At 31.6% G+C, this 12,416-nt stretch overlaps 1 protein-coding gene across 2 annotated transcripts in view; it reads right to left on the bottom strand.

Annotated features, from left to right (window-relative positions):
• FBXL7 (F-box and leucine rich repeat protein 7) overlaps window positions 1-12,416 on the bottom strand; it is a 454,109-nt gene that overhangs the window by 111,208 nt on the left and 330,485 nt on the right. The window lies entirely within an intron of this gene.

Genomic DNA, 12,416 nt, shown 5'->3' with positions numbered 1-12,416 from the left:
TTGAATTTTACCAGACATTGGACTTTTCCTAGGACCTTTCAGTCTTTTTTCATTGAAAACAAAGTTGTGTAATTAGCATAATCTAATTTTAGACATCCTAATTTTTTTTATCTAGCAAAAATATAACAAAAGATCAGTTTATTGAAAGTGAATTATGCTAAGTTGGATAGGAACTTATATCACAGGGAGATATGGGGACACTTGCATTGGAAAGTAATCTGATTTTTTAGGGAAAAGTTGCTTATGTTTCAATAGATTTACAAGAGTGTCCAGAACTCTACTTGCGTTCTCCTCCACATTCTCTATAGATTTTCTGGCTTACTAAGGGAAACTGTTCAAGAAAAAAGAACAATTTAAGGTCATGGGTGAACCATTTTTAGAAAATCAAAACATCATCTAATGGAGGAAGATTTGGAAAGAAGGTCGGAGGTGGGGCAGTGGTATTGTGTGAACAGGACCAAGAAGTGCTATGGAGGCCTGGGGAACGTGAGGATGAAGGGCAGAGTGAAAGCAGCATAGTGAGGAGATGAGTTGTTTGAAAGCTCTATCCCTATTTAAAGAAAACCTATCCCCTCTCCTGTCCCCCGCCCCATGTTAGTGATATAACTGTGCAGGGCCAGATCCTTAAACTGTCAAACAATAAACCTTTAAGTGCCTACTACATGGCAAGGGATGCTCTAAATGGGAGACACAAAAATAAATATACATATATGTACACATACATTCATGCACACAACACACACACATACACACACAACACACAAACACTCTTCAATTAAAATACTACTAATGTTTGCCTTATCTTGTTCCTTGATCTGGGTGCCGCACATTCGACACTTAGAAGGCTGGGAACCGAAATTTCCCTCCAATTATTATATTACATGTTTTTTGGTTCTATTCCTTTTCTCTTTCTTTTTGCTATGCTGAAATGCCCCAGGCATGAACATTGATTCTTTTAGATCGTTGATCTGTGCTAATTGGAATGAAGAAAAATCTACAAGAAAGTAGTTACTACCATGCTCTCACCACAAATTCCCAAGAATCTGTAACTTATACCCTATATTCATGCCAACATTTTTCAAGGTATTCAAGTCTGAAAAGCAAGCACAGTTTGTCAAAAGCTATTATTCAATTTTGCACATTCAGAGTTATGAAAGAAGACTTGACAAATATTTTTAAACTTGGACTCTAAGTATTCCTTAAAAGGCAAAACCTACATAAGAAAAAGTAAACAATGTGAAGAAATACTGGAATATTTCCTTCTTTTTCAGATGAGAAAACCCATACACCGAGAGATTAAATCACTTTGCTCATGTGTCTCAGGGAGAAAATGATAGGTCTTCCTGATTCCAAATTCAGTGCACTATCTGCTGTATTACTCAGCTGCCCATTTCTATTTGTATTTTTATCCCTAGCACCTAGCATAGTGTCTGGCACAAAGTTAAACAAAAAATCAGTTGCTGATTGACTATGCAATACATGAAATTTTGGTAGATTCAAAACTAAAGTGTCCTGGGGATTTCAATTATAAATTACTTTCAATCTTAGATCATATTCCCAAATATGATTAGCAATGCATACTTATTCAGAGAAAAAATATTTTTCTCCTTATAGTTAATAATCAAATAGTGTGACTTGAATCATTCAGTCAAAACAATGACCATAACAGCATTGACCCATGCAGATAACCTAGACTCTGTCTACTAATTCAAGTGACAAATCACAATAAACTTTTTAAGCTGAGAAAATGAAATTCTTAGAAATAGTACTTTTGTTGGAAAACTGAAATTATTAAAATCTCTCAACAACAGTAGAGGGCGCCTCTATACAACCAGTAAAATAAAAATGAAGGCAATCCTTGATATTAAAGACGGTGTTCTAAGAAGGCAATCCACCTGATAAAGCAGTACTTTTCAAGTTGGCATGAAATATTTAAAGACTGACTGAATTTGGAAAACTTCCAGTGAAAACGATTCATATTTATTTAAAGTATCCATTTACATATATGTTCCTTTTTGTGAATTTTTGTGATATGAATAATCAGCATTAAAAAATTATGTAACTCTAATAGAAACAATAAAAATTTACATTTCTCTAGAGCTCTAATGTTTACAAAGTGCTTTGCTCACAACAACCCTATGATTTCTTTGCCTTTGTAATGAGTTCCTACTAATCTCAGAGCTTTTCTCACCTCTACAACTACCTTCACACAAGGAAACTTTACCTTGAAAACTGATACCCCAACTCCTATCACTTTTCAATTCCTTACTCTATTCTTACTTACTTTCCATTCCTTACTCATTCACTCCACTTCAATTACACATAGCTCTTTCCATTATCTACATATGTTTCATATTTATGAACTCTGAAATTCCTTTATCTAATCTTAATCTTGCATCACTTCACTTTTCCCTATATTGTGCTTTATAAACCTTAACTCTCATTACAATCTTTAACTCTCCACAAGTTCTTCCCCAAGCTGTAATTGTCTATACCCTTCTCTTTTTGACTTTTTGGTGGATCTGTTCAAATTAATACTCCCATGATTTATCATGTTTGCCCTTATTTGCATGCTGTTGAACAAAACTGGGGAAAACCATTAAATTATACTTAGTAGTTTCTCTCTCTCTCTCTCTCTCTCTCTCTCTCTCTCTCTCTTTCTCTCTCTCTCTTTCCTGTTCCTCCTCTTCCTCCTCTTTCTGTCTGTCTTTTTGTCTCTCTATCACACTACACTACGCTACACACACACACACACACACACACACACACACACAACACACACACACACACACACACACACACACACTTCTTTTTCCATATTACTGGCTTCTTTCAGTCAGACATATTGTCCTGAGTATCTCACCCATATTAAAAGCAAAAACAAACAAACAAAAATCCACCAAAAAATCTTTATTTGCTAATTATTCCCACTATCATTCTCTATCTCTGCTTTCTTTTCCAGCTACACTCCTTGAGAAAGACTAGGTATCACTATTTCTCTAATTTATTTTTTTGTTGTTGCCAGTGTTCAGTGATTTCAAAAATATCTGAATCTTCATGACTCCATTTGGTGTTTTCTTGGCAAAGATACTGGAGTGGTATTCCATTTCCTTCTCTAGTTCATTTTTACATGAAGAAATTGAGATAAACAGAGGTGCTGATTTGCCCAGGGTCACAACAGGTAGTTAAGTATCTGAATGAATTTGAATTCATGTGTTCCTGATTCTAGACTCAGTGCCTTATCCACTATTCCATCTAGCGGCCCAATGTCTGTCTTAAGCATCCAGCTGAAATTATGCTCTTTAGAGTGATAGCAGTCACTTAATTGCTAAATCTAATGGCCTTTTTACAAACATCACATCCTACTTTTCTTCTCTATTGCCTTTGATACTGCTGATCACATTATCCTCCTGGATACTCTCTCATACATAATACTGCTCTCTCTTGAACATCTTTCTACTTATGGAATCACATCTATTTAGTTTCCTTTGTTTCATCCAGGTTATGGATACTAAATTTGTCCTCCAAATCTTGAGTCTTTTTCTCTTTTTCTTAAATACTATTTTGTATTGTGACTTCATTAGTGTTCATAGATCCATTATCATCTCTTTGCAGGTGATTTCTACCTTTGTATATACATTCCTAATCTCTCTCCTGAGGTAAAGTCTTACATTAGCAATAGTCTTATATGCGTCTTGAATTAAGTGTCAAACAGTCGGCATCTTGAACTTAACATATCTGTATAACTTAACTTGAACTCATTATATTTCCCTCAAAACCCTTCCCTCTTCCTGAGGGAAGTCACCATTTCTGGGGAAATCTGCCGTCTGGATTCCCAGACACCAAGGCTCACAACCTCAGAGTTACCTCTGGTTCCCCACTCTCATTCACTATACATATCCAATCTGATGCCAAATATTGCCATTGGTACTTTTATATCTTTCATACAATATTTTTTCTTCACTCATATAGCTATCACTCCAGTAGAGGGTCTTTTCACTTTTCACCTGGACTATTTAAAAAAAAAAAAGAGCTTTCGTTTGTGATTAGCTATCTTTTAAATTTATGACTAGATTCAAGTTTTCTGGCTATTTCTTTTTGGGTTACATCTTTACTTTTGGGAATATGTTGTTCCATTACTTTCTGAAGTTTTGGTATTATTATAATTGTCTTTCCTTTATATTCTTTATATTTTAAAAATATTGCTTAATGTCATTTGCAGACTTTTTTTTTTTTCTCTTTTGGAATCATTAAATCTAACCATTTTGTCTTGAAGTTTGTTGCAGTGTTTTTTTTTTTTTTTCTGGTGGGAAACTGAGAATTTGTTTGATTCCTGGCATAGTTAAATACTTAATAAATGTTTTTCAATTGATAGGTGCTTTGTTTTCTATGTTCAGAAGTTCTGGGTGAAATTTTCGTATCATTTCTTGCAATATAGCATGTAGGACTTTTGACTTATGAAGATCTTCTGATTTTTTATTTGTCTCTACACATCCTCATGTTTTGCTTGCATAGAGATTGTTTTGTTTTACTATAAATATTTTTTGTTGTCTTCTTCTAGATTGTTCTTTCTTTAGTATATTTGTATTTCCAAGCTGTTTTCATTCCTTTGGAGAGCCTTAATGTGTGAATTAAAGTTTTTCTATTTTAATTATTTCTGTTGAAAGGCCATAAATTCTTCCATTTATTACTTTTAAATTTCTTTTAGGTTTCTAATTTCTTTCTGAAACTACAAGGAAATGTCTTCAAGAGATTTCACATTCTTTTGAGAATCCAGAGGGTCTTTCTATTTCATCAGAAAGAAATGTTGAGGACAAGTTTTAGTAGATGACCAGGTTAGAAAAAATGACTAAGTATAAAATCTAAGTATAAAATGTGCCCTTCTCTACCTATAAGAGGCCTTTCCTGGTCTTTTCCTCTTCAGTGTTTTTTTTACTCCGTGTGTGTGTGTGTGTGTGTGTGTGTGTGTGTGTACATCTATCTCACTCATTAGAATATGTGCTTCCTGAAATGGTATTTGTGTCTCCTGGGTTTAACGTCCTGGTTGGCATATAGTTAAGTGTTTAATAAATGTTTGTTAACTGACTACTATAAAGATAATTTGCCTCATTTTATAGATGAGGAAACTGAGCCTCGGGAATGAAAAGATCATAGATTTAGAATGGGAAGAAGCTTTTCTTAAGCAATTAATAAGCATTTAATTAATATCTACTATATGTACTAGAGCACTATGCTTAGAAGCTGGGGATATAAATGCAAAAAAGAACTAGTCTCTATCCTCAAGGGGCTAATATTTTATAAACAAATAAGTACATATTGATTACTTTCAAATTAAACATGATGTAAATTAGGAACTGATTAAAATTTGGAGTTTAAGATGAAGATTTTTCTCAGGGTTCCACAGCTAAGCTGGGACTCAAATGGAAGTCTTTTCACTTTGTGTTTCCTGCTATTTTTACAACTGCAGACTGTATATTCACATTAGTTTCCTGAGATCCTATCTCTCAATATCACATGACCCAGCAAAACTTAATAGGATTCCATAGTGTTGGTTGTTGTCTGTTTTTTTAGTTGTGTCTCTTTGTGACCCCATTTGGAGTTTTCTTGGCCAAGATGTTGGAGTGATTTGCCATTTCCAACTATAACTTATTTTACAGATGAAGAAACTGAGGTAAAAAAGGACTAAATGAACTGCCTATGTCATAAAGTGCAATAGTCATGATCTATTCCATTTTACTGCTAATGACTGGAATGGATTATTTAAGCCAAGGATTTTAAGGTTTACTAATCAAAAACAATGCACAAATTCATTTATCACTGTTCTCTTTGTAACTCTATTGTGAAGGACAATCAATTGTTAATTTAAATAAAGTATAATGGGGTTTGTTAAGAATAAGTCATGCCAAATTAGCCTCATTTCCTTTTTTGATAGTGTTAGATTGTAATGCTCTAAAAGGTTGTAGAAATAGTTTATTTTGATTTCATCAAGGTATTTCATAGGCTTGTGGATTCCCTAGAGTTCAATTTTTTCTTACAGATGAAGCAATTGAAATCCCAAATGATTTTAGTCACCTGACGAAAGTTACTCCAATAGTGAGTGACAAATAAAATTTGAATCCAGGTTTCTGACTTTAAATGCAGTGTTGGTTTTTTTTTTTTTCTTAATATAATGCCTCAGTGTCTTTCAAAAACTTTCTCATGAGATCCTTGTGGAAAACATGAGTGTACACATATGCACATACATACACAAAAAGATAGCATGAATCATCCATCACACAGTCAAGAGAATTCTTTGTTCTTTGAAGAACTTTACCCAAAATATCTTGATTAATGGATTGATGTCAACCTTGAGAGATCTTTCATTAATTCTTTATAATAATGATTTGAATGAAGATATAAAAAACTTTTTTTTAAATCAAAATCAAGACTAGGAGGAAAATTAAATACTTGCTTGACAGCATCAAAGTTCAAAAAAGATCTCCTTTGGCTGAAATCTGAGCCAAAGGCATCATAGATACAATTTTAAAGTAGTTTGCATCAAAAAAACATTTTTATTGTTGAATTATTTTAGTCATTTCTAACTCTTCATGATTCCTGGGGGGATTTTCTGGCAAAAATACTGCAATGATCTGCCATTTCCTTCTCCAGTTTATTTTATAAATGAGGAAACTGTGGAAAATAGGACTAAATGGCTTGGCCAGGGTCACACAGCTAGTAAATGTCTGAGGCCAGATTTAGATCTCAGACTTTATCCATTTGGTAACATCACATACATGTGTGCACTTATAAAATATGGAGAAACTAAATTTGAAAAACGCACTCTATATTCAAATTAGCAAAGATTTAGCAAACATCAAGTGCTACTCAGGAGAGATAGTTGGGCTTGGCAATGGGAGGGTAAGCCACATATACAAATAAGTAGGATTTAAAAGTATTTGATAAATACATGAGAGAGATGAAAAGCAGCATAAGAAATCTGAGGTAGGAAAGGTAGTTAATGACTAGAGGAAGCTGGCAAAGTTGAAGCTAGGATTTCTGGGTTCTGGTCTTGTGGTGAGCCATTGAGGAGTTCAAAGTTAGCTTAGTCCATAAGGTTCTGTGAGGGAGTTACCCTAAAACACCACTATATTGGGAAGGGGGAAGGAGAGACCTGGGGGTACCCTTCTTTTGGATAAGACACTAAGATTGCTGCTAGGAAAAAAACAGAAAAGTTGGGCTTAAGGTAATCTCAAAAGATCTATTCTTGGTACCTTCTTGAACAACCTTGTTTACTAGAAGCTAATACCAGTAGTTCCTACCTATTGAAGGAGAATAATATTCTTTAAACTTTGAAGCTCTGAGGAAAGCCCCAGCCAATCTAAACTTATAATTATATAATGTTCTTCACTCACAAGAATCTTGGGAAGCATGAAAATACACTAGTATATTACATAATATGAGCATTGATATCCTCATTTAATAGACAACAATTCAAATTGAATCCAAAAGGTCAAATAACTTTCCTAGCATCACATAGCTAATAATTATGGAAGCTGAGCTTTACATCTAGGTTCTCTCTACCACTGGTTCTGTCCTCTTTTTATTGCAGAGCTGAATGGGGCAAAAAGAAATTAAATAAGCAAATTGGGGGAAAAAAGGATTTTCTACATATAGTAAATAGGGTGGCCACAAGGAGATAAGCAGAAAATATGCAGAGAATGATTGGGAGAGTCTGAATAGACCAATTAGCCACTTCAAAAAGTGGCAGTAATCACAGGTGATAAGTAATAATATGTAATGAAGCTAGAAAAGAAAGATTTATATTAGACTTTATTTGTGAAAGATAGAACAACTAAAGTGCTAAACATAAAATCAATTTTTAAAAAGTATCATAGGAGCCTTAAAAATCCAAAAGAATTTAAAAAATGTTAACAGTTCTATTAGTAATTCATATATATAATCTGTACTTACAATAAATGTATTAATGAAACTACTAACTACATTTAAAGGTATTTCCTTATATCTTGGTTTTAAAGAATTCAAAAAAGACAGTAAAACTATTTTCTCCTTAGGAAAAATTAAACTGATGCCAGGTCAGGGGTCAGGGTCAATAATTCCAATAGCAATAGCATATACACAGAAGGCTTTTTTGCATCATCTGCTTTACAGAGTAATTTTTCACAACCCTGGTCTATCTTGGACACCATCCAAAAGTTTAGTTAACTCATGTGTCAAAAGGGTCTTGTTATAAAAAAAGGTTTTCATGCTTTGATCCTATCCTGACAAGGTAGAAGAATATATTAGATAGAAGTGCCTTGATGTCATTAATCTGGCTAACTCATTTGTAAGTCTAAATAGAAGCTTTCTGGAGAGCTCTAGATATTTAAAAAGCAAACAAACAAACAAACAAAAAAACCCTAAACAAAAAAACCTAGGCATTTTCTATTAGAAAGTGGGAAAAATGGAATTTACACATTCTTAGGATTTTAAGCAAATTAACTCCAAATAGGCAATAGAAAGAACAGAGCCTGGGAAGAGAAGTGCTGGGTTCTAATTCTGCCTGTACTATTTACTAAGTTTTTGCCTTTGAATAAATTCTCTGCTCTTTAATTTCTTTATTTATATAATGGGGGTGGGGATTGGACTCATTTACTCCAGGGAAAGCTTTTATCTCTAGATCTGTGATTCTTTGAAAATGATAAGCTTATTTAAATAAAACTGTTTTCAGTCAATGGTGAAAGTGCAGAAATAACCTTAACTGCTTCATTTGTTAAAAGTTGTTATTTATTTAAACACCTAATACCTGTAATCATTATTTGAATATATAGTTAGAGCTAGAAAAAGAGATGTAGGGTCAAGAATTAGGGTTTTCTAATGAAAATGATTCCTCTGTATATTAGATTCCTATAGTATATTGGATACTATACCTAGTATCTTGTTTTCATTAAGTTCTGTAACCAAAATAGTCTATTCTTATTGTCCACTGATGATGGACATTTTAGATATTATTTAGAAAACAATACCTATAACTGATATTGAGAATTTTAAGAATTGGAAAAAATCTATATGTACTCTAATATTGGCCCGACTGAAGGTAAACAACAAGAACTAAGACATTAGTGGACATTATCATCATGAGTCTAGGGTTAGAGTCAGTTTTAAAAATCAATTATTGGCTAGGTAATCATGGACAAATTATCACATTTCTCTTAATTTGTTTTGTTAGTCATAAAACACTCCTAGAAAATATAATTTAATCTTTATAGATATACTCTCCATAAATTCAAATAATGCATATGAGCTATCATGTATGCATTGCTTTAAAGTTTGTGAAGTTCTTTACAAATATAATCCTATTTTATCTACATAAAAATATAGTCATTATCATCTGCATTTTATAGAGGCAGAAACTAAGACTGAAAAAAAGTTGCTTTCCTTATTTACATAACTAATTAGTGTTTGAAGCAGAATTTGAACTCAGATTTTCCTGAGTCCAGCTCTTTATTCATTATGTCAACTATATGGTCTTTGAGACTAGCTTTGGCCTCTGAATTCATCACCCTACAATCAAACTGGTGATGAACTAGCTAGTCTCTTCCCATGTAGAAAAAAATAGGAAGTTCAGAGGTGAACTATTTTTAGTTTAATACTTTTAATTTTATTAGTTTATTAGTTTATAAACTAATATAAAATATTAGTTTAAATAAAAATAAATAAAATAAAAAATAAAATAAAATAAAAATAAAAATAAATAAAAATAAAATATAAAATAAAATATTAGTGTAATGATTTAATAACTTTAATAACATTTGCAGTAATAGAACTAGCCCATTTATGTTTTCCTATTTGACACTGTGCTCAGAAAAGTAGAAAAAGTAAAATTATAATATTGTTTTATGGAGTATTTTTCATCTTCTAACTTTCAGAATATAAAAGTTAGTCTCGAAGCTCATTTTATTTTTAATCTCTTTTTCATAAGTAGCCACGCTGTTAGGAAATTTTCTTTGTAGTATTATGAGTCATATGTGAATTTTAGATTAGTATGTAGATAAGAAAGTAGAGGTATATTCTCTAGTGATTTATATGGCACAAGATGCTTATCACAATATACCTATTTTGCATGGTGGTTCACCAGGGAACACAATGATCAAATTAAAAACTCTAACTCAATAATTATTTATTAAATTTCTCTCTGTGCTAGAGACCACATTTTGCTCTAGTTTTTGGAACATAGAGACAAGAAAACATGATATAGCTTCTTCCTTCAGGAGCTTATAGTCTGCTACAGGAATTATATATATATATATATATATATATATATATATATATATATATATATATATATATATGTATGTATGTATATATATATAGTCATTCATACAATTACAATAATAATTTTTAAAATTAATATTATAGGACAAAGGAGAGCTTCACATTCTTCATGTGTTTTTTTTCAGTCAGTGAGCACAAACTTTATTTGTTTATTGCTTGTAGTACAGTATTTATTATCTTAGCCGTAAGAATAGCAATAACAGTAATGGTTCATGTGATTTTAAATGTAAGTTTTGACCAATTCATGGTAGACTTAGTCAGGAGCATATGTTTGCAAATGTAAATTCTGTATAATTCATGGCATACCCAGGGAAAACCTACACATTATTATACCAAAGTATATTCTTTGGGAACTCTTGCTTTGAAGAAAGACTATTAAAATGTAACATATTTGTTAAAATTGCCCATTTTCACTAGAGATAATTTTAAGTCTTCCAAACTATTGTATCAAAAGGCAGAAATCATTTTCTATAGTTGTTTTTACTGTTGCAGCAAAATGCAGTAAAGATTCAGGAACAACCATAATGACAGCACAATAGAATTTTATTTTATTTATTTTTCTTTTTGTTTAAATATTTCCATATATTCACATGTTTAACATATAAGTATTTCTAACAATGGAACTCTCCAAATATGCAGTTTTAGACTTGATTCAGGTGATTGATTAGATTTTGAATTTTAATACAGATATTTAACCTGGTTCAAATATAGTCAGAGTTAAATATATTTCATAAGATACAACATGTAATTAGAAATAATACATTCCATAGAAATAAAGATCTAATTCTTAATGTCTGTGGGAAATTTTCCTAAAAATAAGTCACGATATAGGATTAATCATACACACACACATACATACACAGACACACATACATATATACACACACACACACTCCTATATAGGTATATGAGTCTCTATGTGTGTACATATACACACATGCATACACACAGAGATAATCAATAGTGGGTAACAAAGCAAAACACATAGATGATTATGAGCAATAAACAGAAGTGGGCTTACTACTATGTTGTAAGGAGACCTTTGACTTCTTTTGTTTTCATCCATTAAGATTTTATTTTAAGGAAATGGAAAGGACATGAAGGGTATATGAAATGGCCAATGATCCTATAGTATATTTTTAATTTAAACTATGAGAAGACAAAATAACTATTTAAGGTATAGCCCAATGTAAAAAAAGGATGGAACAGTTTCACTCTATTTAAAGCTACATTCCTAAATTCTGTTGCCAAATAATGACTTTTCACATTTGACATGCCCATATAAATAATTACATATTGGAATATAGATAGGGAATACTTAAAAATAAAAAAATAAAGGGATAAACATGAATAGACTTGCATAAAATATGAAGACCAAAATGAGTAGAACCAAGAGAACATTGTACAAAGTAACAGCAATATTGTTTTAACAACTCTGGGTAAATAAGTCATTTTTTTCTATTATAAATACTCAAATTAACTACAAAGAACCTATGAAGGAATATACAAATTGATCTAGAGAAAAAATTACTAGGCGTATGTATGGAATGATTTACACACACACACACACACATATATATATATACATATATGCATATGTGTGTACACAAATATGCATATATATATGTACATACAACTAGACACATATTTGTGTCTAATAGTAGACATCTCTAGTGAAGGGGGTAGGAAAGAAAGAAAAGCAAGGAAGAAAAATTTACATGACCTCTTTATTATATATTTAAGAGGAATTTTATATTTAATATATTTAAGAGGAATTTTAACAAGAATTGTTCATGATAGAGTTGCACTTCCAGGTATAATCATCTTTTATTATTATACTATGTTATGGAAATGCTTGTTTTATTCCATCAATTAAAATTTAAATAAATAAGAATCAAAAAATTGTCATGAAACAAGTAAAAGAAAAAAAGTTGTTTTATAAATGCATAATAAAATTATATTGTTCTCTTTAAATTCCCTGTCACAGTCAAATAGCATGCTAAATTAAAACAAAGTTAAATAACTTTTTAAAAGGTCTTGAAATGATTTATTTATTTATTTAGAGCAAAGGATACATTTTGTGACTCATGATTCTTATAATCTGA

This window comes from Antechinus flavipes, chromosome 1 (genome assembly GCF_016432865.1).
Source record: "Antechinus flavipes isolate AdamAnt ecotype Samford, QLD, Australia chromosome 1, AdamAnt_v2, whole genome shotgun sequence".
Taxonomy (NCBI): Eukaryota; Metazoa; Chordata; class Mammalia; order Dasyuromorphia; family Dasyuridae; genus Antechinus; species Antechinus flavipes.
The sequence above is the reverse complement of the archived record's forward strand: the minus strand, read 5'-3'. Positions and strand labels throughout refer to the sequence as shown.